Source organism: Dasypus novemcinctus, chromosome X (genome assembly GCF_030445035.2).
Source record: "Dasypus novemcinctus isolate mDasNov1 chromosome X, mDasNov1.1.hap2, whole genome shotgun sequence".
Taxonomy (NCBI): Eukaryota; Metazoa; Chordata; class Mammalia; order Cingulata; family Dasypodidae; genus Dasypus; species Dasypus novemcinctus.
This window is the reverse complement of record NC_080704.1, coordinates 32,396,996-32,424,146: the sequence shown is the minus strand read 5'-3', so window position 1 is coordinate 32,424,146 and position 27,151 is coordinate 32,396,996. Positions and strand designations below refer to the sequence as shown.

Below are 27,151 nucleotides of genomic sequence, written 5' to 3'. Positions count from 1 at the left end.
TTTTTATCCCAGAAAACACAGACAAAAGGCACAAAATCTTAGGGTCTATATAAGACCCTAAGGCATATGCCCCATTCTTACCAGTAACTTTTTTTTTTTTTTTTAGGTACCAGGGCCAGGGATTGAACCCAGTGCCTCATATGTGGGAAGCCGGTGCTCAACCACTGAGTCACATTGGCTCCCACCATTCACTTTCAATGTGATCTTTTAAGAGAGAGTTGCTCATAGATGACCTCTTTATTTCCTGCAGGTGGATTCCTGCCTTCTCTAGTTCAGTGATCAGCGGAAGAGGAAAAGGTGAAAATGAATAGGATAAAGCCTGAAGAGCATATGTTAGTACCAGCTCAAAGTTTGGGAGCTAAAGAAAATTTCTGAGGACCTAATACTTCTGTAATGTTCTGTGCCAGCCTATATTTAACTTGTGTTGAAAAGCCCATGTTCTCTCAGAGTTAAAATTAATCTGTCTCCATGGTGAGTTCCAGCAGAACTATGGCTGGTTAGCTCAGCGAGTTAGCGTATGGCAATAATAAAATCAGAGAAGGTCAGAAAACTGCCTTTTGTTCCATGGCCAGAGGTGACTCCCCAGCTCCACTCTCATATATGGGTACTCCATAGACAAGTCCACAGCAAGAGACTGTGAATGGGTTAGCATATGGCAGTCGCCTTCCCTGGACAAATTATCCCAGGTCTCTCACATACTAGAGGCACTTCAGCAGAGCTATCGTCCAAAAGGAAAGAAATCACATTCTAATTCACTGCTTTTCAAAGTGAGTCCCAAAGACCACCTTTATCTAAACTTCCGCTGGTGCTTTTTAAATGCAGTTTCTCATACCCCACACAGATTCTCGGAATTAGAGTCCCTGGCATTTGGCTGAGGGATCTGCATTTTAGATAGCTCGCCAGGGGATTATTATTTTCATCAACGTCTAAAAATCACTGGTCTAATACATCTATTTCTCACTGGTAAAATAAATTTTTGGACCATATCTGGTGTCATGCTGCCAATTATAGTATCTGGTGTAGAAGACAAGCAACACAGGGTCCAAGGTCACAAGGACTGTTTTCTAATTCCAGCTCTGCCACTAATAAACTGTGTCACTTTGCTTAAGTCTATCTTGAAATAAAAGCAACCAGGTTGTTATCTAGACGAAGCCCTGGTTTGCAATTTGCAGGTGGCTCTTCTTTCCCTTCTCTCCCAAATCCTACCCCAACACATCTAAAGCACACAACAAATTCCTATGGTTAACGGTGATGCCCTCTGCACAGTTATGAATTGGGAATCTAGACTAGAATAATTAGATCTTCCAAACTCACTGGTCGGAATGTTAGGTGATTTGCCCAAAGTTTAGTTGATGGTATTCGCATTCAAATAAGCATCTCGGTTTCCAGATTCTGATTTTAACTAATCTGCGGGGTTCCATTTCTCCCCCACTGTAGAGAAAGTTTCCACACTGACCATAAGAGATTGCTGAGATGCTCAAACGAGATAGTATGGATTTTCATAGGCAAAAAGTCTCCAAACTCTCCAGTCATTCCCCACTAACACTTGGAGCTTTTGCTTATCTCCTTGGAATACCTCACTTCACCATTTCTGTACAACAGAATGCTCACAACCATCAAGGCCCAGATTCGCCTAATATTCCCCTGACCCAGCTTTCAATTTAGACAGGACTTCTTAGCAGCATCACTGTAGATGAAGGCAGAGAGGCCCCTCCCCTCCCCTCCCTTTAGAAGACCCCACTCTAGCCCTGATCCTGCCATGCCTCTGCTCATGGGGCAAGAAGTCTGGGGAAACCAAGGTGAGGCCCACACCCAAAGCCCTTATCCTCCTCCTTCCAGACATAGTCTGGTACTCCCAAACTTAAAATTTCTTGCCTAACAGGCCCTAGGCCAACAATGAAGTCCTTTTCCCTGGGTTGACTTCCGGAGGGTTGACCCCGCAGTGCTTGTGGGCACACCCCTAAACTTGCTTTGGCAGTTAGGTCACATATAGGTATATGTGAGGCCAGGTTGTGGGGAAGGCAGATAAAAGTTGGACATGAGTGGGATGGATGTTAGGAGGCTTGTAGGGCAGGAGAGAGCTAGCAATGCTAGAAGGCCACTTTTTGATCTCTTGCCTTGGACTCCACAGTATTAGAAGTGAGCCTACTCTTAGCTCTAAGAGGTCAGCAAACTTTTTCTTCTGCGGACAGATTTTGGGCTTTGTGAGCCATAATGTCTCTGTTGCAACTCTTCAGTTCTGCCGTTGGAGCATGAAAGCTGTTGTAGTACTCAAGCAGTCATAGATGATGCCCAAAAGATAAGCATGGCTGTGCTTGCAATAAATCTTTATTTATGAAAATAAGTGATGGGCCAGATTTGGGTCACCAGCCTGCAGTTTACCGAACCCTACATTACCTGATTCTCTTTCTTGGCCCTTACCACAGTCTACCTCATGTTGTATATTTATCTGTTCCTCTCCTCTCTCCTATGAGGAGTTTGGCTTCAAGGTCAAATTTAGTGGCTATCCAAAGAGTATTATAATTTTATACATAGAAACGGAATTACGACTCTGGAATGCCCTTTGTGGTTTAACAAGCAGAGTATTGCTAACGTTAATACCGCTTTTAGCACAAGGCTGCATTTTGTGTTTAAAGCAGGATGAGAATGCTGTGATTCACAGACTGGAGGTGGCATGCAATTGTCACTTGTAACTCTGCTAACCATGTTGAAATTTGTGTCATGATTTAGCTTTAAAAATATAATATATTTTCTTTATATTAGTGTCTTAGCAACATCTTAATTTAAAAAAGTAACTAAGTGTGTACTTTGGGGAACATAAAGACAAATAAGAAACATCTTTGCCCTCAAAGAACTAATCCCTTAATGGATTAAATTATAAACTTCCGAGGGAAGAGATTGTTTCGTGCCTCTTTGTACCTCCAACACCTAATACACTGCACCTCACATATAGCAAGAACTCAAAAAAATGATATCTCTACTACTGCTCTGTGAAGAGTATGTAAAACCTCTGCTGCTAAGAGGTTCAAACCTCAAGAAAGTGATTATCTTTTATTTTTTTGGTGTTTTAAAGTACTAAATTTTGTTAATCAAAGATTTGGTGGTAAGACCAACATTTTCCCTTCTCCACAAAGAACTTAAATGAGCCCTATTTAAAAGAGAGCACTAACTCAGATATGTACACTTCCATAATTAGTACCAATCTGCATTAACAAGAAGTGGTGATGGGGGAACCGATTTATTTCATGTCATACATGCTCTTTTGTTCTGTGGCATTGTTGAGGCACCCAAGAGACATAGGGTATGCCCATTAGCCAGCTTATGCTTTTTAAATTAAGTATATCACTCAAACACGAACATACAAAATAAGTATACAGTAAAAGTGGTGAACTTATAAAACAAACATGCATATCATACAATGATCCCATACATCCCCCCCACCAACACCTTGCATTTTTGTGAAACATTTGTTACAAACTATGAAAGAGTATCGTCAAAATATTACTACTAACTAGAGCCCATATCTGGCATTTGGTGTACTTTCCCCCAACCCATCTGATTATTAGTTTTATATATTTGTTATAGTTCATGAGAGAGTGTTCTCATATTTGTTCTGTAACCACAGTCCATCTTCCACCACTGGATTCCCTGTGTTATACAGCCCCATGCTTTGTACAATCCACTCAACGTGTACACTCAGGGGCTCTCATTTTAATCCCAGAGTTGTGCTGTCACCAACTCCATCAATTTCAGAATGTTTTCACTACTCCAAAAGGGAAAATCCCATACCCCCTATTGTTGTTCCTTAGAATTGATATAATCACTTCTTTGTCTAAAAGAAAAACATTCTTATATTTAGGCCATTAACCACAGTCTTCACCCACTACCAAAATCACTATGTTTTATATTCCCTAGATTTGTTTGGCTTTCTAAAGAGCCCACTCCTTCCTCTATATCCTTCCTACTCAATGTGAGGGAATCAGCCCAAGAATATTGGTGCCATGCTATCCCATGGGAGCTTGGGAGAAATGTAGAAATTCGGCTTCGCCCACCCAGACCCACTGGATCAAAATCCCCTGGTGGTCTGAATGTAATTCAAGTTTGAGAAGCCCTGACCTGTAGGACTGTAGACCATTCAATTCTCTATTCCTTGGCCAAGCTCGGCAACAAATGCAACAATAGCACAGTATTTTCCATTAACATCAGCTTCTTGCAAAAACAGCAATTAAGGTGAAGAATATTGGTGTTCTTTCATCTAGAACTACAAGTAACAAAGTACTGCCCCACTACTAGCAATGCACTTGCATGTACAATCTCCTCCTTTACTAGAAAGCACTGACAAAGTCAATTCTGCATGGATTTACTTCCATGCCTTAGTTCTTATTGGCACTGGAATGCATTCACCTTCACTGCTGTCTGTGGCAGTGTGCCCAGGTTCGCCACTCAAATGTCTACAGTAATACAGGATCACCAGCAACAAGATGCTGGAAACTGGCCAGTCTCCCAGCCTTTCTTGTCACAGAGTAACTTGGATGGGCAAGGCACATGAGGGGAATGGGTAACAACAGGATGTCCCAGCAGCCTCCTGTACGGGAAGGGAGAGAATGAAGTTGAGTATGCAAAAAAAAAAAAAAAAAGGCATGTTGAAAAAACAATTTTGAACACTGTAATCAAGCCAAGTACTGTTGGGAAATATCCTATCAGTGGGGAATGTACAACAACCAAGAATGTGCTGGCAGACCATAAAAGTGACTGGCAGAGCTGCAAACAGCTTCCAATTCTGCACATTGAGTTGGCACACACAACTGTAGGTTGTGCAAAATCCACAAGTGAAGATCCATTCATTCAGTCAATCAATTATCAGTGATTCACTGGGTCTTATTACATGAGGAACTGTACTCCAGCCTAATTTTTTCAGAGGTGAATAAGATAGCATCTAGAGTCTCATGAAGCTTGCATTCTAAAAAGGGAGAGTAGACTAAATAATTAGAGCAAAATAAGTGCATTAGCAGAAATATGTACTCTGATGGGGAGATGCAACTGAAGGGGTGTTGGATAGCATACTCTACCAGAGAAGTCAGGGAAGACTTAACAGAGGAAGTGACATCTGAGATGGGTATTGAAGGATGAGTAAGAGTTTTCTGGCCAGAAATTAGTGGGAAGCATACACTGGAAAGGTGTGCAGCCGTGTGTGTGTGTGTGTGTGTGTATCCAGCATTGCAAAAAAGATATGCATACTTAGAGGTATCTTTGGCCAGAGTGAGAAATGAAACTGAAAAGAACTCATTTAATGTTTTTTACGATGAATCCTGTAAGCACCAAGGATTTACGGGAGGCTTTTAAGCAAAGGAACAGCTGGATCGGATTGATAAAGATGAAGATTAACAGAGATTATTTTACATAGATAATAGTAGTTGTCAGAAGCATCACCTATGGGTCAAAACACCAAGGATAAAAACAACAGTGATCTAGGGGACTTTTTGTAGAACTTGGAGAATTAGAAAGAAACAAGAGGATAAAGGGAAAATGTATAATCAAACAAGCCTCTCAAAGGGATGTCGGCTATTCCCGTATTCAAGCAGCTACTTTGTCCTAGCCACTCAATAGCTTTTCTTGAAGCAATGATAAAGGAAGCCTTGTTCATCATTGCAGCTGGCTAGAGCTGCCCAAGTTACAATTTTCCCAAACTCAATCACTACATTTTTCCCCCTTTCTACATTAAGGACTACTGCAATTTGCATTTTATATTAGATTCAAATTTTCAAATTAAAATATGTCACTTATTTAAAACATTCACATCTTAATGTCTGTCTGAATTCAGTACTGTCCATTACATATAAATTTATTTCCGTTTTAAAGAACAGGAAAAATCATCACGTAGAGAAGTTATATCATGCTAGAAATCTTTTTCCAAATCATTTAGCATGTTCTCAACTTACTTCATTAAAATGCACATCCAAATTATGTCCTTTTTTGAGACTTTTAAATTCTGGTCTCAAAACTTGCCAATAAAATGAAAGTAAAATGTTCTTATAAAATGGGCTTTCTATATCAAATCATTTAGACCTTTAATTGCCCTGGTATGTGGCCTTTTTGTATGATACTTACAAAACAATATATGTAATTTGACTACTGGGACTCTGCTTACAAACGTTATGATTCAGCTGTACCTATTTTGTAGCTACCCAAATTGCATGTCTTGCTAGTAGCAAAGTTTTCATGAAGTGGGTCATGAGTGGCAATGACTATTCAAAACTTGAAGGCTAATGTAAATGGTAAAGATTAAGGTAAGGCATGTCCTTAGGTAGAGAAATGACAGAAACTGAGAATATAATTATATCTATTTAGAATTTATTATAATCTAAGTATCATGTTACGTGAAGTGGTCTTTCAAGACCAACAAACTAAAATCTTCCCTCTTTGGGGAGGCCTGGCATTTCTAGTGGTCTGACTGTACAGAAAGGGTTCTCTAAATTTAATGGTGCTCTCCCTGTGTACACAGCATCACTGGTCCCCACCAGCTCTGTATTTCAAAATATAAAAAAACTGAACTTTAAGTCACAGAAGAGAATGCACTCACTTGGCATCTAAGTAGATCATGTGACTACCTTACCATCGCTACTCATGATTTACAAGGCAATCTGCAAGCATGTTGTATCTGGAGTCAAGGCAATATACAAAAGGCCCTAAAGCTGTCTACTATGATGTGTTGCAGCAGAAATGCTGTCTTGGCAGAATCGTACCATTGTGTACTTGTAAAGAATGGAGGCATCCAGGTCCATCAACCTGCCCTCAGGAGAGAAACCTTGTTCAACCAAGTGAGAGTCAAATTTTGCAGACGAGAACCTGTGCTCTCAAACCCTGCAGAGGAATCCAAAGTCCCTATGGAATTCTCTTCAGCTACCTTTGATTTCTGTACAGATGGACTCTGCTATGTGCGTGGTGAACATAGCTATTAAATCTTACTCACTCTGGGGATTTTAATAGAAGGATCACTTTCTATATAAACATGGCTTTTTTCTCAACCCACTAGAGATTCTTGAACCCACCCACCAGTAACTATTCTGAAAGAGTCAAACTCCATCCACCCACAGCCAGCAGAGGAGTAACAAAGTAAAGTAGGCATGAGAGGCAACAAAAATGCTGGGGAAAAAAGTGGTTCTTTCTAAAGTAGTTAGAAGGAAACTTACAACATTTAGAACTAATGTAGCAGCCAGGCAATGATGTGAAATTTGCCATTCTTCTTTTTTCCCCCTCTTTCTTCCTTTTCTCACCCTTTCTCTGGTGGTAGAAAAAATAATGAACTTTAGAGGTAAGAGCTGACTATCTGAGCATTTCTAGCTTGGAGAAAGGAAATGAGACTTGTATGATGAACACCCAAGAGAATGAGAGAGTAAACAAAAATGGCAATATATTTATTCACACATTATGTCTTTAGTGAATTCCAGATTCAACATTTTAAAAATATTTTTTGTGGAAGAAGAAAATATATGTTTAAGCTTATCATTCACGCTAGACCTAATGGAAGGCTCTATATCTGTACTCAGAGATCCACAGAATAAACTATGGGCACATTCTCTCATCTCCTTTAATTACGAAAGGCTTGGTGTGTGGTAAAACATTTGTAAATGCTCTGGAAAAGACTGAGCCATACGAATGAAAGATAGAAGAATGAACGTATTTTAATAGAATGGGCAACTGATGATTGGACAAGAGATAAAATAAGAGCATCCATTCAATATTTAGAAACAATACTTTTTGTTTTGACTTACAAAAGGCTTCCAGTTATAACTATTTTTAAGTGTTTGCACAAATAAAGATGGAAAAAGGAAGCATTTATTTTCCATCAAACTCCATGCACCAAAAACTACAATTCTGATACACACAAGAGAACCCCATTACAACTATTATTTTGAAAATTTTCTATTTATAAAGTGTGGAAAACAACAAAAAATGTTAAATATGGTGAACAATACAAACTGTCATTGGAATCTAAAAGAAAAAAAAGAAAAGAAAATTGGTTATTCATTAAAATGCATACTGGGAATATAATCAAAGTTGGGTCTCTTAATTCCTAGGGATTTCTCAGTAGTCTTGTAAATTGTCCTATTGTGATACATTAAAAGTTGCCCATGTTAGAGAATGTTTTATTGCCACTTTTAAAAATTCTATGATAGTTCAATTGGTATAAAGTCAAAAGAACAGTGTCCATTTATTTCACTGACATATGTATGTTGTCAACTATTGTTGAATATTTGAATATAATTTTCTTTTACTGGAAGATCCTAATAAAATAGAATATGATTGTTTATATCTAGGGCAGATATTCCCTTAGTTGTTATTAATTTGTGACCCTGTAATTTGGAAGGATGGGTTTAGCTGTAATATCTTTGATTTTTTTGCGTATACATCATAAGAGTTAACTGCCATGAGATACTTAGTAATAGCCACCATTTATTGAGTCCTTAATTGATGGTAGGCCCTATGATAAAATATTTTAACCGCATTCACTGATTTAATTCTTCACAACAGTACCATAAGGTATGGACAATTATTCTATTTTATAACAATATTTATCTATTCAACAATTTTTTCTTTATCACGTTTACACTGTTCTTGGTGTTTAGGATACCTCAGTGAACTAAATGGACAAAGATTCTTGCTCTAATGGAATTAAAACTTCAGCAATCACCAATAAATATGATAAATGAGTAACTTATGAAAAATGTTAGAAGGTAGGAAGTACCTAAAAAATTAAAAAGTAGAACTGGGTAAGGAGGAGAGGATGTAGGTGGATGATTTGCAATTTAAATGGGTATGGCCAGGGTAAGCCTCATGGAGAAGACGGCATGTAAGTTAGAGCAGATGAAGGTAAAGAAGGAAGCCATGAGATTTCTGGGAAATAGCACTCCAGGTAAAGGGAATAGCCAAGGGAAAGTTTATATGACAGGAATTTACCATCATGTTCAAAGAATAGCAAGTTGAGGCTGAAGAAAAATGAGAAAGTAAGAAAAGGCTGGATGAGTAGAGGAAATGAAATCAAAGAAATGATGCAAACCAGTATCTATAGGCCATTGTAAGTATTGGGTTTTTACTCTGAGTAAAATCAGCACCCTTTGTAGAGCTTTGAGTAGTAGAGTGACATGATTTGGCTTCCATTTTCAAAGGACAACTGTAGCTTTGGTACTGAGAGCAGGTTGCAGAGGGCAATAACAGAGGCAGAGAGTCATTCTGGAAGTTTAATGCATTAATTTAGGAAAGAAGTGCTGGTGGCACCAACAAGGATGATAGCAGTAGAGGTGGTGAGAAGTGGTTGAATTCTGGATATGTGTGAAGATAGTAATAGCAAGGCTTTATGGCAGATGGGATGTGGTGTGTGAGAGAGAGAGAGTAGTGATGGATGGATGGATGGATGGATGGATGGATGGATGGATGGATGGATGATTCCAAGGTTTTTGGGCCTGCAAACTAAAAGGATTAATTTGACATCAACTGAGATGGGGTAAACTATGAGTAGAGTAGGTCTGGGAGGGAAAATAGAAGTTCAACTTTGGACAAGGTAAGTAACAAATGGTCAAGTAGGTGATGATGTCAAATAAGGAGCTGGATGACTGTGTTTGGAGTTCAGGAGAGAGATCAAGGTGGAGAGGTAAATTTAGGAGAAGATGGTAGAAATGATACTTAAAGACATGCAAGTAGATGAAATCACTAAGGGGGTGAGAGTAGGCTGAGAAGACCACCAAGAGCTGACCCCTGAGGCATTCGGGTATGAGGTAGAGAGAAGGAAAGAGCCAGCAAAGAAAACTGAAGGTAGAAGTTAAACCAAGAGTGTATAGTATTCTAAGAGCCAAGTGAAGAAAAAGTACCAAAGAGAAGGAATGATCCATTGTACAAATGCTGCTGATGGGTCTAGTAATATAAGGACAGAAAATTGACCATTGGGTTTAGTGAGAAAAAAGGAAGGTATTTAACAACCATATTTTTAAAAGACTGCATATGTTACAAATCCCAATTATAAGGACTGCCATTCATTGTGTAGCTACTATAGATAAGGCACAGTCCCTATCTTTTACAAATATGATTTTTATTCTTTCCAATAATCTTAAAGGTAGGCATTCGTTTCTCTTTAGAGATCTGGAAACCAAAACCCGAAGTACTAAAAAATTTGACTAAAGTTACACAGCTAGTAAATGTTAAAGCCAAAACTGGAACTCAGGCTTGCCTTGTTCCATATGTCAATTCTAGTATACTGTGATATCGTCCACAATTAAAAGAGGATATATTAATACTAGGAAGAAGAGTAAAAAATGAAAAGTCAATGGATTTTTAAAAGCTTCTTCCTAATGGACACTTATACATGTAGGGAGAAAAATTAAGAAGCTAAAACATATGTGGAGCTTTATGACCTTGTAACTTTTTAAACCTTATAGGCTCCAGTCTATTTCTCCTTTGCTCACCTTAAAAATTATTGTCAGATTACTTTGGCCCAGTGGTTAGGGTGTCCGTCTACCACATGGGAGGTCCGGGGTTCAAACCCCGGGCCTCCTTGACCCGTGTGGAGCTGGCCCATGCGCAGTGCTGATGTGCGCAAGGAGTGCCGTGCCACACAGGGGTGTCCCCCGCATAGGGGAGCCCCACGCGCAAGGAGTGCACCCATAAGGAGAGCCGCCCAGCGCGAAGGAGGGAGCAGCCTGCCGAGGAATGGCGCCGCCCACACTTCCCATGCCGCTGACAACAGAAGCGGACAAAGAAACAAGATGCAGCAAAAAGACACAGAAAACAGACAACCGGGGGAGGGGAGGGGAATTAAATAAATAAAAATAAATCTTTAAAAAAAAAAAAACTATTGTCAGATTAATGGCGCTGAAGCATTATTTTCTGCAACACTGAGGTTACCAAAACTTTAGGTTATGAGGTTCTAAGCTCTCACTTTGGCATTCCAGGTGTTTTATCAACTGACCTGGCCATTTAGAGCAAGTGATTGACTAGGGCTCTGACCTGAGGGATGGAATAAACCCTACCTTTCCTACACAAATAACACTGCATCATAAACAATACCTTTAAAATGCAAAGGCCATGTATCTATGTAGATCTAGGAAACTCAGCTTAGTATATTGTTTAATCAAGCTCCCCTTTTTCCTCTTATCTGGCTGAGACTCAGACATCTTGGGAAATCCTTCTTCACTCCCTCCTTCCCTCCCTCCTTCCCTCCCTCCTTCCCTTCCTTCCTTCTTCCATTAGTGAGCGGGACTATGGGCCAGGCACTCTCCTGGCACCAATGATATGTGGTGAGACATACAGAGGAGGTCCCACCCTCCCAGGCTTACATTCATTTAAGTGAATAAACAAATGGTACGCTTTGATGAAGAAAAGACATGAACATATGGTGGTTTGGGAGCATATAATGCTTTTAGGAAAACAGTCTTCTCCATGGTGGGGAACTCTTAGCATTCAAAAATTAAAGTGATTTCACTAGCACTTGGGGGTCAAGAGAAGTAGAGATTTGCATAACCTGAAGATAGAAGAATATCACAGTCGAAATCTATAGACCTCACAGTATTTCCAGAAATCATGCAGTCTTTTGTTTAAGTTGATTATAGACAATGGTCAGTGTCCTGGCCTATATATCTCTTTTATGTTTGGATAATAAGCCATTTCCTAATTAAGGTCAGTTTTTTAATGATGACAACGATATGACAGGAATGGTGATGATGGGATAGAATGCATCGTATTTTGCTCATTGTCCTACCTTACCCACACTTCAATATTTCTAACAAAATTAGAACCAGTCTCACACAAAGAAGTTTTCTAGGAGATAGTCCTTAAGTATAAAATAATTTCCAGTTACCTTTTGAGATTCTCAAAAAGTAAATTTGCTTATCTATAAATACACCCTTTGGGTGCTTTAATTCTTCCTTGGAATGGTAAGGCCTTAATTATTATAACTAGGGCTAGTTAACATCTGTGACTTAAGTAAAGATGCCAGTGAAATTAAACCAAACTCTCAGTTTCCCCAATATCTTTCTGATTACAAAAACTGAACTAAAGCTACGTGATGAGGCTTTATCATATATATTCATTTTATACTTTGTATTCATAGCCGTAGTGATTTTAATACATTAACACTGGTAAGACTGGGCTAGCAGAAGTTCCAAAATTAATGAAGAATTTGATTCTTTGATTTCAGGAAATTAGTAGAGTCCAAGGAAGATGCTTAGAGCAATAACCCACACCTTCTCTGATTACAATCTTAAGAAATTAAAGTTAATTTTAGCCTTAGAAAACAGGAAAGTAATTTTTTGACTTGCAAATATACATGAGTGAGGTTTAAATAGTTTCCAATGGCCTGTCTATTCCAATAGCCGTCACTCATCTCCCAGACTACCTACACAGCTCTTGGGCAGGAAATTTTAAATAACACGACTTACTTACTGTAAGGGATGTGACAATGTGTGACGGAGCTAAAATCGCCTGTCTTTAGACTATGAGGATACAAAGAAAAGTGTGCTGTGCACAAAGAGTGTGATGCAATCAGTGAAAATGAACAATATGTGAACTTGGAGCCATGAAGTTATATTTAATGGGAAAAGAATATCTGTGACTATATAGATATGCTGAAATCTCCTTAATAAACTTAATAATTCGTGTTTGAGAAATAAGACCTATACATCCCCCAAATCATGAGGATTATTGTAATGCCAAGGGAGTACCATCATGACTGAATTCTTGATTTTTTAAAAATACCATAAACTTTGTTTCTTTTTCTGTTTTTAATTCCAAAGGCTATGCCAGAGGTAGAGAAGGAATGGATCAAATGTTTTTGAGCAAGCCTGGTGGTGGTGGTAGCTATTTTTTTAGGACAAATCTTTTTAAATACTTAGCAATCTGCATCCTTAATTGCTTTGGCAATGAGTGAATTGCTCATTCTAGCCTACAGCTTGCATTGAGCATGGAGTAGGCAGATAATCTGGGAGTATTTGTTGAACTGAATTGAGTTAACCATCTAGTCAAATGTCAGTTCAAGTGAGGGGAGAAATAGTCGAAGAGGTTGTTTATTAAAGTAAACATCAGTTAATGGATAATTATTTGAGTTGTAGTAGAGAGATTTTATGTATTTGCAAGGGCGTGTATTAAGTTCATTCCTATTCAAATTTTCTATGACTTAATGAATGGTTGCCCATTTATACACAGCCGCTACTTTTAAAAATATCTGGCAAAATTAGGTCTCAATGTAATCAACTTGATTGAGTATCTTTACAGGAAAATAAATAGAAGGTGCCCCCATCACCACACTAGGGCTGAAGAAAGCATTTTAAAATCTAAAGTAATGGCGCTTCCCTTGCATTAAAGAAGAAAATTACTATTTCCTCATAATAGAAATTAAATAATGTTATATGAAACTCCTCCTTTCAATGAAAATTGAATTCCAGGATATATTATTTCTATGATTTCCAAATCGTCATAGTCAAAATTAGTCCCCAGTCCCAATCCAAATCACAGATTGGCTAATGCTAATGAAACACTGTTTCCACTGTCTGGTCTGTACCAGTAAATCTACCTTCAACTCACTGCACATCTACACTTAAGTTATCAAGTCTGGGCCTTCTGCTGGCTTTCACTATCCCTCCACAGCCTCCTCCCATTCGACTCAAACAAACAGCTCATTCTCCTTGGAGTTAACCCCTGTTGGTTCAGAGAACATGGCCCCATTCCATTCTGCCCCATTTTCTTTCCACTTCCCTGACCTCTCGCCATCTCCTTTGCTTAACCTTGGACTCATGCACATGAGCCACTGAAGGAAAACAGGTTTTCTGTAAACTCTCCAAAAATATATTTGCACCCCATTTCTCCCCCTTTGGAAGTCCAGGGTACATAGAAGGAACTGACTGGATATTGGCGGTCTGGTAACCTGTAACAAGAGTAATTACAATATGGATTCTGCTACATTCCTCGTGAAATCACATTTTCTGAAATAGAACTACATTTAGCAAGACCTTGTGAACAATAATATTGAGTTTATCTTTATCCCTTTAAGCTAATGGTGAAGATTTCACAGTATTTCCTAAGTAACTTCCAACAGTATCATGGCAGCATGTGTCAAGAGGCAAGGGAATAATATGGCTTTGTTGGCACTTCCCAATGCCTTCCATTTCCTTCTTCATGGCCACATACCTGTCCTGTGCTGAGGGACTGTCACAGCTGAGTCCTGTATCGCAGCTGCAGAAAACCATCTTTCCCAAGGTTATGATCTCTCTCACAGGGCAGCTCCGGCCAGTGACTGACTGTCCCTTGACTCAATTTGGGACAACTCTGAAGGACCGTCAAAGTTCCAGAACTTCCCATAGGATCTGCTGAGGCCTTGGTTGCAAACTTAGTGCAGTCAAGCATCTGCCTCTGCCTCAGAAGCCAATTAAAGCTGCTGCATGCCATTCTCTATGTCAGAGTCTGTTTCCAGAGAATGCAATCTAACACGTCTCTTTTCCCAACTATTCCTTGAGCTTTTGACAGCAAGGGTTGTCTTTAGCATCCTCAGCCCATTTTAAGCACAATGCTTATGAAAGGTCCTGCCAATCTTATTTCTCATTCACTCACATGAAGGAGTTGACTAACATGCATTTTGGAAAGAGTGACCCTACTAATTTAACAGTATGGTAGGACAGTGGCTACCAAGGGTTAGCATAAGCCACACTTGCTGCCCAATAATCATCTGAGACTTGGCACTGCCAGAATTTCAGCATAGGATGGCTTAGTCTGTGCCATTGTGGCTGGAAGGGGCTTCAAACTTGGAACTTGAAGCTAAGTTGGTAGAGCACCTGGAGAGTATTGGGTAAGCCTCCCATGTCTATAATAGAGCATGGGGTAGGGTGGGAGAGAGGAATACTGACAGACATTGAGAGCATTCTCCTGAAGCTGTCCCAAGACTCACTTTGGTGTTCCTACTGACTCAAACATCTTTGAAGTTGCAAATTCCTATGCTCCATTCCACCACTGCTTCAGAATCCTCACGGCTAAGTGAGTGAGTTTGGATAACCACTGGACTACATGACTTGTTCTTTTAGCTGATTCCTAATGATCAGGTACATAATGTATTTATATAAAATAAATGGTGTTGCTTTTCATTTTATCCTCAACATTTGACCATTTCCCAACTTATTAGAACTTCCAGCATGAAGTGATCAACTGAAGTATGGGGGGAATTCTTGTTGGCTTCTTTTTCTTCCACGTATTGGAAATTTAGATAAAATATTTGGTAATGGAAAGTATTTAAACTAAGCAAAAATGAGGGTATTTTTATTACTAGGAGGCTCTTTTTCTCGTTCATATCTATAATTCAAAATTATTATTATTGTTAGTTAACAAAGGAGTTTACACTTGCTAGGAATAAATCTTATCTTATTATTGAAGGCATAATGTACTCTGAAGCAATATTCTTTCTCCATATGATCATAAAATAAAAACTTTTTGGAATTTATATTTTCACTTTGATATTAAATTATACAAAACCTTTCTTTTTTTCTTCCCTGGTTGCCTTCTTCTCAAACTTTCCCTTCCTCCCAAATGAATTGCCACTGTAGGGTCACTCTTTTGTTTCCAGCACTGAAAAGAAATAAACTTTAAACAATCTCACTGTATATACTGAAGAGTTCCACATAAAACACAGCATTTTTGCTAGGGTGGGTGGTAACTTTCTACTACTACCAAACAACAATGGCTGGAATGGATCTGTCATCAGAGAAGGTTGCCTTCTGCTTTTAAATTTTGTTAAAAAGCTAAGTTTTAACTCTGGCCTCTGTATTTATCTAGCACTGGTAATAGTAGTTTAGTCTTAGAGAAAAACAAAGTAAAAGAGGAAATGAAAAGTGCCAATGATGGCTGCTTAAGGGCAGAGATTCAACATGAAGAAAATTGGAATAAAGCCAGAAAATTCACAAAACTTGGAATCAACGGTATCCTGGAGATACAGTTTCTCAATTTTCTCCCCTTCCTAAAGCATAAACGAAAGCAGGTCATAACGTTCTGTTTTCTCTTATATTCATGGAATCCTATTCCGCCCACTACAACCTGCCGTGCTCTGACTCGGGACTTTGACTTGGGGCTCCAGCCATATATTTCACATTACATTCCCCATTCTCTGGGGAAACTAGAACATTGGTTCTTCCAAAACCATGCTCCATTTTCTCCTGCTTACAATATCCTTCTCTTGATCTCTCCTCTACTGGGTATGTTCTGTCTTCGCCCCACTAATGTTAACTCCTTTGAAGTCCAATTTATAGCATACCTCCTTTGGCAAATTGCCCATAATCCCTCAGTGTACAGGTACTCTGACCCTTTCCTGAACCTGTACCATACTTGGGCACATCTCTTAGAAGGACACATAGTAGACTATCTTGAATCATAGTTATAAGTGATTTTGTTTTATTGCCCCCCTGGATCAACCGTATTTGGGCCCAGACCTACTATAACACCTCTGTTTTCCTTGCAATCCATCTTATAGCACCCTACATACTGAAGATACTCAGATATCCATGCTGGAGGAGGAAGGAAAGAAGGGGGAGGGAAGGGAGGAAGGAAGGGAGGAGGAAGGAAGGAAGGAGGAAAGGAAGGGGGAAGGAAAGAAGGTAGATAGGAAGGAGAGAGCAAAGTTGGCTATTTATTCTCTCTCAGTCCATTTGTAAGTTACCAGCTATCTACTTTTTTTTTTTTTTAGCAGAAAAATATGGAACGCTTCACGAATTTGCGTATCATCCTTGAGCAGGGGCCATGCTAATCTTCTCTGTATCGTTCCAATTCTAGTATATGTGCTGCCGAAGTGAGCACATCAGCTGTCTACTATTGATCCTCACTCCTTCATTACCCAATTTTACATTTCTTCTCTCCCAAATTAGCAGGGTGGTTTTTTGTTTGTTTGTTTGTTTTCTCAGGTTACAATGCAGTTTGGGTTTTAGAGAACCCTGATCTAAAAGGAATCCGCTGTCATGAAATGCTTAAGTATTTGTTCATGTAACAATTATCTGCTGGTCACCTACTATGTGCTGTGGACGAGGCTGGGCTCTGGAAACAAAAGACAGACAGGCCCTTGCCTCTTGGAGCTAAGCTAAACCAGTCACTCATTGAGATGAGCACACCCAGTGACGTGAGCGGCTTGCTCTGTGACTGTTATGACGGGCCCTGTAGGAGAACCCCAACAAAAGAGAGTAGCAGGGTCCAAATCCCCCAGAGAAGCCTTGAATGCATTTACTCAGCACACCATGGCATTGGCTGCCTCTTGAGTAACCATTCAAGAGTTCTGTCATGGTGAGACTATTAGGGGCTTTAATAGGGATATTCAAAAGCCAACAGCTACGAGCCTCCCAAGTTATTTGTTACATTCACATTTTCTCGCTTGGCCACATGAGGCTTTGTTTACACAGAAGGCCTGAGGCTATTTTAAGTCACTCCATTTTCTACCTTTATGGTTGTGTTTAGCTCGCCTGGCTGTATCCCCTCTGATGTGCAGTTGGAGAGGCTGGGAGCATGACAGTGTTCACAGCCAGTGGCATTCCTCCACACTGGTACAGCTGCCTACCCATAAGACTGAAGGCCACTGCAAGAGCCAACCTGAATAAAAATATGCCCAACACTTTTCATGTGAAATGCCGCCCATAGATGACATTTCTCTGACTCAAAAAAAAAAATTAAGGGCATATTTTCTCCAAATGCCATTGTTATAATATGAAGGGGGAAACCGGTGATTCCAAAATTTTCCCTTTAGCATATTCACAGTTATCCGTGTTAAACGTCTTGACAAAAATTATGTGTATATATGTATATATACATGGTAGCAGTGCAGTCCATAGGCAATATATTTTTAGCGAAAGCAGAAAACGTAGAATGCAACTCTACCTCCTTCACTTAGTATAGCCATGTGATGGTAGCTTGGTAGACCTGATAAAAATATTACTGTCTTCATTATTCCCAATTTGGTTCAGGATGGTCTAGATAAGCAGCATGACTCTGTAGATGAAGAAATGAAACAGGAAAGTCTACCTCTACAAAGTGTGATCAAAGGTAGCCCAAAGATATTTGGGTAGGATCCCTTAGTGGACATCTTTGGAAGCAAAGAAGGCTGCAGGGCAATACCCAGACAGTGATGGCAGTCTTAAGTGCTAGTCCTGTATGGAGAAGTTCAGGAAAGTCAGCAAAAGGAGGGGCTCCAAAGAAGAGTGGTTCCCTGGAGGGGGGAGATACAAAACAAATGGGGAAAAGGGCAGTACAGAAAAGGCAAGGAGGCCCCATAGGTGGCCTATTTTCCCAGCTCCCCGAGGTCAGGAAATGCACAGCATGCAGAAAGGAAAAACAAAGTCCACTGATTCTATGTGGAGGAGTCACATGAGTGATAAGTCAATAATGTAAAAGTCTAAAGGATTAGATGCACTAGCATTAGCCTCAGTGAGAGCAACTTTTTTTCTCATGCTGCTCTACTAAAAAAATGCCACCTGATCTGCCAAGACTTAGTACTATGCTAGCTATAATACCCGGCTGAGTGCTTGGATCATATCAAGAATTAGGAATCATTCATCACGGGAGAGAGAGACAAGGAGCTGTGAGACCTTGGAAGCATAATTTCATTTCATTGGTTTACAATTTCCTGTTAACTAAAATGACAGAACTGGGCATCCTTTATTCCTACACTGTATTTAATTTCATTAGATTTTTATGAGAGGCTACCTCAATCAGCTCTGGCCATATTTGTAAAAACTGGTTTTCAGGTTGACTGCAATAAAAATAATGTGTATTCTATTTTTAAAAAGCAATTGTTTTGTAGTAGCAAATGATTTTAAGCCATAACAGTTGGTTCCTCATATTTGATTAGGAATTTACCTAGATTGGAACTTTAAATGCATATTCTTTATAATTTATGAATTACAAGTTCATTCATCCAAAAATCCAGCTCTTGTCATTCAACCACCACCACCATATACACTTGTCTTTCATTTAGTACGTAAGGTAAACATGATTTGTGTGCATATGCAGTGCACATATTTTGGCTCCTGGACTCTAGACATAAGGGCCTTTTATGTACCAGGACCACAAGAGTTACTCCAAAGTGGCTAGAATCCACATATATCCTAAGTTTTCCATGTAGACATAATAAACAATGTATTTCAAATATATACAGACCCTTTTGTGACTATACACATACAAATTCACTTATTCAAGTTATTATAGTCATAATAGATTTATTTTAGTAGTATTTATTGCATACTAATATTGCATATAGTCCCACTATAAGAGGGAATGTATACTGTGATGGTTAATTTCATGTGTCAATTTAGCTAGGTTATGGAGTCTAGTTTTTTGATCAAGAGAGCCCTAACCTGATTGAGATTATGAGGGTATTTCCTGAATTAAAACCCTTAGTTACTTGACTGCATTGGTGGCTGGATTACATCTACTATCAACAAAGGGAATTGCCTTCAGCAATGAGAGAAGTCTCATCCAATCAGTTGAAAGTCTTAAAGGGAGAACTGATGATTTCAATAGCCAGAAAGAATTTCTTTTCCTTCTTCAGCCAGCCAGCTTCTCATGGGGAATTAACTGACACCTTCAGCAGAGTTCCCAACTTGTGGACTGCCCTGTGGAATTCAGACTTGCCAATTCCCGGGGTCACATGAGCCAATTTCTCTAACAAAGCTCTTAACATTTACATACATACCTCCTGTCAGTTCTCCTTCTCTGGAGAATCCTGGGTAATGCATATATTAATAAATTATGCTGATGATGCTGATGCACTTTTAGATCAACTAGTGCTGAAAGTACAACTATGACTACATGGCCTTCCAAAATTTTTCTGAAATCAAAAGAGGGAACTTTCTAACAGAAAATGATGAAGATCACTATACTAAGTCAGAGTTGCATTACATGGCAAACATTGATAGGTTCCCGTAAGAACTTACCAATTAACTCGTTTTGATCAGGCGGTCAGAAGAGAAACCACTGTGAATAATTTACGATTATTCATACAGTGATTTATTATAATTATAATTCACATAAAGTACAAGAAACAAAATGAACATATTGAAAGATTGTAAGTCTATAATTATGTAATCACAATTCACAGTCCATTTGATTTTTTCATTGAGTCCAAACCCTGCATACAATTTCCTGACTTAGAAAGTATTACAAAGTACAATCTAAGTTTACTCTTAAATTTATATTCCCAGACATGCAGCTCTTGTAGGATCAAAATAGCATATATAGTCATTTAGCACCATTTATTGTATATTTTCTATGTATAAGAACATCATAATTATAACATGTACCTTTAATAGCTTGGCATGAAAAAGATCACTTTTAATGTAATATGAAAATAGGATCAAGGAAATTTTCAAAAGTAAAATATTGAAGAGCTTTGCTCCTTCCCTTTGCTTTATCCACAGTTCACTGGTTGGCAATTTCAGGTTGTGTGATATGAAAGCAACACCAGGCCAGCCATCTCTTCTCTGAAGCTAAAAGCCTTAGGTGTCTTAGAGTTTTGGCACCTGAATATTGTTTCCACCCAGGAGAACTGAGAAAACATGCCAAAAAGGATCTCTCACTGTAAGCCAATGATCAGGGTCAGCAGCACTGGTATGTCCTTTGAGCTGTGTGGTTGGCCTGTAATGGAATGTTATATGCGGTATAAGATACTCTGGGGTGGCATTCTCTGGGTGAAAATTGAAAGTGTATTTGTATAGTGATTAACAGAATTTGTCATTTAAACAAGCCTGTCTACATTCCTGTAATATTCCTTGGTAAATCTGCTGGAGCAAATCTAAAGCATTTCTGTTAGACATATGGAATATGCATTCCTTTTGAAGATTAGAAGCCAAGAAAATGCTTGCAATTCATAGGCATCAATGAATCTGGATTAAAATGCATGATCAAATTCACCCAAAACAAAACAAAATAAAACAAAACAAAAAACTACTGGGGACACTCAGAGTAAAAAGCAGAACACTGGGAAGTTAGGAAGAGGAGGTTGCTCTATAGTCTGAAAGTTCTTTATTCGAAGTCCATGTATATTTACTTATTTTTGACAGGTTTAATTGTCCATTTTCCAATTCTACCTTAACCAGAATATAACAACTTATGTTTTAACCTGCTTATCCAACCAGTCACTAAAAGACATATGTGGACAGTCATATCACTAACCATTCCCTTCTCATATATGGAAACATATTTATGTTAAGATACAAGAGCATTAAAGAAACGCAGTGTTAGTAGTGACATATGGGGGATTGCCTCCCCCTAAAGTACATTAGTAATTATTGCAACTACCAAATTCCACAACAGAACTGGTATTTTAATATTCTTGTTTCCTCTATTATGCCCAGTCTCTAAACCTATTATGCATTTGTTAATAAAGTGGCAGACGAGAGGAGTTTTTGTTTAATTGACCCAATTCAAGTAGTAGCATCAAGTGTGATTGTGTATGTTTGTTTGTATACTCTTGGCAAGAGAAACAGCAACTCCTCAGTACTCAGGGGCATTAAGAAAAGAAAAGAGAAGCAGCAACCATCCTAAAGCACGCACAGACACTGGGCATGCAAAAACCCTTCGTTACTACTCTTTGAATGGTACTCAAAAGCAACTCATTTTTTTTGGTTCCTTAAGATAACTATATTCCCATATAAGTACTGTGAAGAAACGGAGAAAAGGTTAGCAAGCAGAGCTTTTAATTTGTATGTGTTGCTTAACCACGGAACAATATTAACCTACCGTAGCTCACTGTTATTGATACTAGAAAGTGCCTCTGAAGATCTACGATAAGGGGTCTGAGAAAAAAAAAAGTGCGCCGTTAAATTCATAAAACTTAGGGGAACCCTTAATAATAATAATTCTTTATATTTCGAAGGCATAGCATGGCTGTAAAGCACTGAGACGCACATTAGCTCATTTCTTTAGAGCAACGTGTAAGTATTCTATTTGAAAAGGATTATCTGGAACATGGGGAGGTTGAATAAGGTATCAAAGGTAAAAGGCTAGTAACTGACAGGGGCTGCGTTAAAACTCGGGCCCTCTGACTCAGCCCAGAATCCCATAATACCTTGATGCCTCAGAGAGCTGAACTCCTTCTTCTTTGAGATTCCCGATACGAGTAATGGAAATAGGATTGGAATTTAAGAATAAAAATGCTGACACAATCTTATCTATAGCTGCCCAAAGAGTGCCATTATAATTAGGCTTTATAACTTGAGCATCACCAGCAAACCAGCTACTTTTAAATCTTAATATTCAACACTTGGATGCTTTGGTTGCAACAAATTAAAGAGTAGTCGGCTTTATCAAAGCACCAGATTTGCCAAATACCAAAGATCATATCTGCTGTAAGACAAAGTATATCTCAAATGCTTTAGTGTGTTACCCACTAAAAGATTGACATATAAACCCTAAGTTAAACCTCAAGGTTCAGCTATTCTATAAAATGTTTTATCTATTAGTCGTTTCAGCAATAACACTGATCTGTTGATGTGCATCACAAACATCATAAAAATTCCACTTGAATTTTTCTCCAATATTAGGACTACTGTGATTACTTACCAACTAAATCTCCCGACTTTGTTGAGACAACTGGTCAGGAATCAAAATCAGTAGCTTCCATATTTATAAGAGGTATTTATTTTCCCTCAAATATTTTCCAATCTAACTACATGGCTTGGGCTGACAAAATGACAATAAAATAGAGGAATAGACAATATACTTTAAATTATTCACTGCCTTCATGTTCAAAATGCTCTTCTATTAAGCAACGCTTTGTAGAATACTTGAAAAAAAATGCAATAACTTGCCTCAGTTACATAACCCTCTTCGTAAATAAAGTAACAGGTTATAAGGTGCTTTTACAGTTATTGAAACTACCATTTCTAAATGTGAAGAGACGCAGTTTCCAAGTAAAAGGAGAGCAATTACATGTGTATGCATGTTTCACGGGCAGTGTATTTTTTTTTCCAGACTACGATTCCTTTCTAGTATTATTTCCGTTCCCTACTGAGCTTATAAAAACCTCCAGAATATGCCCTGTTTGGTAGCATGTGTGTGGCTTAAGTCAGAACAACTGAGGAAGTCATGTATAAAATATTAAAAGAAGGGGTGCAGGAAAGATAATGGCAGACCATATCTCTGCCCAGAGTTGGAGACTAACAGGCTGGAAGCAGCTGTAGTGTTACCCTGACCCCTGAAGGAAGGAACCAGGAGTTAACTTCACATCCTATTTCTTATACAGCGTGAACGCCAACCCTCCAAATCCACTAGCACAACACAGCAATGTTTGGGCATGTCCTGAAATAAGGAAGTCACCTCACACATCCAAGCTCAAAATCTCAGTCTACCATTCCACCTTTTCTGATTTGGGGATAAGCAAATCTTTTCAAAGTTACTTAGGGGGTGTCTAGAACCTGCGCCTCCATAGGACTGCACGAAAATGGAAAACGAGAAGTGAAAAAAACCCAGGAAGCTTCATCTCCTCTCCCCAGTGGAAAAGTCATTTAGCCCGTTTTGCAAAATAAATATAAAAGGAAACAGGAAATAGCACAACTAGATGGTGAGGTGATTTAATTCAACAGGGTTAGGTTTCAGCAGAGTTTTATTTGGGGGAAATGTATAATTTTATTGAGAGAAAATTAGATCCTCAAGCAGTAGAAGGTCAAAAAGGAGCTGATGTGTATTGTCTTTAAAAAAAAAAAACTCAAAGCTCCAAATGAAGCATCAGAGAAAATGACATCTTATTCTGCAGTATTCCCCCCTCTTCACAGCCAGCACATTGCATTTATCTCATCTCATGATAAAAGTCGCGGGCGGCTGCAACACGTCTTTTAAGTCATTCAATGAGGAAAACTTGGAAACGGATTGCTCTTTATTTCTGGGATTTGTATTAATAAGGAATTCACTGCCATTTATTTTTTTAATTTAATGGGATATTACCTTCGAAGGTTTCAACTTTTCTTTTCCCAGACGGTTAAAATGGCCCTGAAAAAGGTTGTCATGGCAAAGATAAAGGTACAGAACACTCATTTCTGACACACTGTGGAAGCAATTATCATTTTTATGAGGGAACCACCAGACATGAACTCTGCATCAAGCTCTACCTGGAAAAATGCAAGAGGGAACCCACAAATAGTCATTCTGTTCAGTCTTCATCTCAATGAATTTAACTTTCCACTCAGTTGGGGCCACGCATTTCAATCATAGGTACAGAACTATGACCTTGGCTGGGATCATCAGCCCCAAGTGCTCAATGGGGCACTTGTGAAACACTGCAGACTAATTTTGACTCTCCGCGGGTGTGGCTAAAAGTGCTCCAATCCAACCCTAAAGCTTACATGATCCTGCTGTCGCTCAGAAACTCACTAAGAGAAAACTCATGCTAAATTCGCCACAGAGATCAAGGTTTACAGTACCCTTGGAGCTCATCTCTGCCTGCCCTCCTCCTCTGTTTTGTGTTGCAAGCCTTCAAAAGTTAACAGGGCAACGGAGCCTCTCTGTATACAATTATTTCAACTCACTATCGTTGACTGAAGCTCGCTGATGTAATGAAGTTACATAATCACCGATTATGCACGACTTCCATCCATCTTCCTACATACCCACATATCTTCTCCCCTCCACTTCAGATCAATCTACCAGGTGAGAATTACAGCACATGTAAACGCTCCATTCTCTCATCATAGGTACTGAATATGGGACTTTAGCATTGCAGTACAGTGCACTGAACCACGTCATCAGTATTGATTTTTTTTACCCTGTTTCCCAGGCAGAATATGCTTAAACATCCTCAGTGCTCTAGTCTCTAACTTTTTTACTGAAAGGGTAAAAGAGATGTAGCAGATAGGGCACATCTCCAACTTAAGGTTAAGGGAAGTGTGTAATTGCCTGCATTTCCCAAGCTGGCTGCATTGCAATAAAAGGATGGTCCCTGCTTACAGACCTTCGACTCCCCTGCACGTGGGTCGCAGCTTCAGCTATTTAGGGTATTGGGTAAATAATTATACTGTTGGGCAATTGAACTTGAGAAAGCAAGCATTATGGTGATAGTTAAGATAATATTGCACTATTCCTCTCTATTTCAGTCATCATTTTCAGCTTTTTCTTTTCGTTTCGTTTCTTTCTTTCTTTCTCACTCTGGATGATAATCCAGTGGATAAAAAAGTAGCTTGGGGAACTTAATAATCTTTAATCATCGCTACCCAGAGAACAATTAACAATGATTATCACATTAAAGTTTAAAAACTTGACAAGTAGGTTGTGCCGGGTACCATTGCAGCTGTGAGATGCAGCAGAATGCTGCACTGAGTTGAAAACATATTTCTTTGAATGAATAAAGAGTAGCTCATTTCATTTTATATAGGGCTCCTCGCTAACTGTTTCTTTCACTGCTGCTACCCCTTCCAGAACACAGAAGCCACAAATATTGCATCCAAACAAAGAGTGTCTACCCAGAATAATTCAAGACACTCTTCCAAATAAAAATAATTGGGGGGGGGGGGGGGAGAGTGATGCTTTGAGATATCTTCAATTACACTCTAAACACAGACACACAGACAAACACGCACGCGTGCACACGCACACACACCAACACACCCAACTGCAGTTATTCCATTCAGTGCCAATAACGGCCACATCACAGCCATTAATGCGATGCAGCAATCATCCAAGTCACCCATTCCCACTACAAATGCCCAAGTTTGCCCATGCCACTGATGGGTTTGCATATATAAAATGACCTTACCCACAACAGTCTTCCAAATTATTCTCCTCTGGGTATCAGTCGGTAAGGTAATTGCTGGTCATCACAATGCGTATTCAGAAAAATCCACGTTTTACTCCTGTGTTCTTTTTCTTGTTTTTGCTAGCAATTAATATCGTGAACAAGATACCCATTCACAAATGCCAAGTTCACCATCAAAGCAGATAATTCCATATAGATCTTCCCTACCAAAACTGTCTCCAGTTAGTTCTCAAAGTGCCCGATTGTTGGGAGAAGATACAACCCAGGTGCAGGGCAAGGAAAAAAAGACTCGGAGCAAAAGAAGAGGCAGATAGAAAGGGAGAGACTGAGAGGAGAGAGAACAGAAAAAGAGGGAAATTTTAAAAGGCAAAAAAAAAAAAAAAAGGAAGGAAGGAAGAAGGTCTGTAACTGAGGAAGTCTGTGAGCTCTATGACAAGGATCGGAGTCTTGCTTGTAAATCTTCTGAATATATGTAGCCTTTCAAATCCTCCTGGTCCCCAAGTAAGATTTCCAGATCCGGGATGCAGCCATAAGAAAGAATCCTATGTATATTTCACAAGTATCCCGCAATAACAGATCCGACGGGGCTTTCCTTGTACTGTACTGCTATGTGAAAGCACACAACCCCTGCTGTTTGGAAGGGTGTCTCCTGGGTCCTAGCTCTCGCCAGCAGCCCCCAAAAATGATTTTTCAAATAAGTGTGGGGAAAAAGCAGCTTTGCGTTTTCCTTGAATGATGCTAATCCTGAGCGAAAACGACAAGCAGACAACGAATAGCACGAGATTTTGATTAATAGCCCCAATCCACTCAAAATATCCCTGGGAAGAAGGAGCGGAAAAAAAGAGAGAGAGAGAGAGAGAAACTGCAATGCATAAATGATTCCAGTGTTTCTACAAGATCGGTTCATTTGATTGAATGCTTTCTCTGGTTTGCTGCAAGTCATAAAGAGGATAGTGTTACTGCCACCCAATGGATATTTTAGTACTAGCCAATCCACAGACAGCCACCACTTTGAGAGTTTTAGTTTTCAGAAGCCTGAACAGGAAGGAGGGTAACCGGAGTCTTTTGGAAAGGACCCTGAGAGGCCTCGAATAACGGGAATCTGTCCTCAAGGCACACAGGGACCGGCCCAGTTGGACGCTGACCCAGTCTTGTGGTAGCCACCTTAGAATTACGGTCCATTTCTTTAGGAAGCAGAAAGGTACGGAGAGCGGTCCTAGGCTGACACGCTCAGAATAACCTTTTCATCTCTTCTCTTGGGAGCAGATCTATTATTGCACGCAATATCACACACACACACGCGCGCGCGCGCACGGCCATTCTCAGTATCACTTTAAGCTGAATTTCACAAGGAGGCGAGTGGGGCGGGAGGAGAGGAGTGGGGGCTGCTGCCCACCCCGGGTG

General features: G+C 39.3%; 1 protein-coding gene and 1 non-coding gene across 2 annotated transcripts in view; both read right to left on the bottom strand.

The window, feature by feature from the left end:
• IL1RAPL1 (interleukin 1 receptor accessory protein like 1) overlaps positions 1-26,688 on the bottom strand; it is a 1,419,608-nt gene extending 1,392,920 nt beyond the window's left edge. Inside the window, exon 1 of the mRNA XM_058291789.2 lies at positions 25,748-26,688. The gene's annotated coding sequence lies outside the window, so the exon portion shown is untranslated. The remainder of the gene's footprint in view (positions 1-25,747) is intronic.
• On the bottom strand, positions 16,712-16,818 carry LOC111765402 (U6 spliceosomal RNA). The gene has a single exon (XR_002797760.1). It is a non-coding gene; the product is annotated as a U6 spliceosomal RNA (small nuclear RNA).
• Positions 26,689-27,151: the final 463 nt, after the last annotated feature.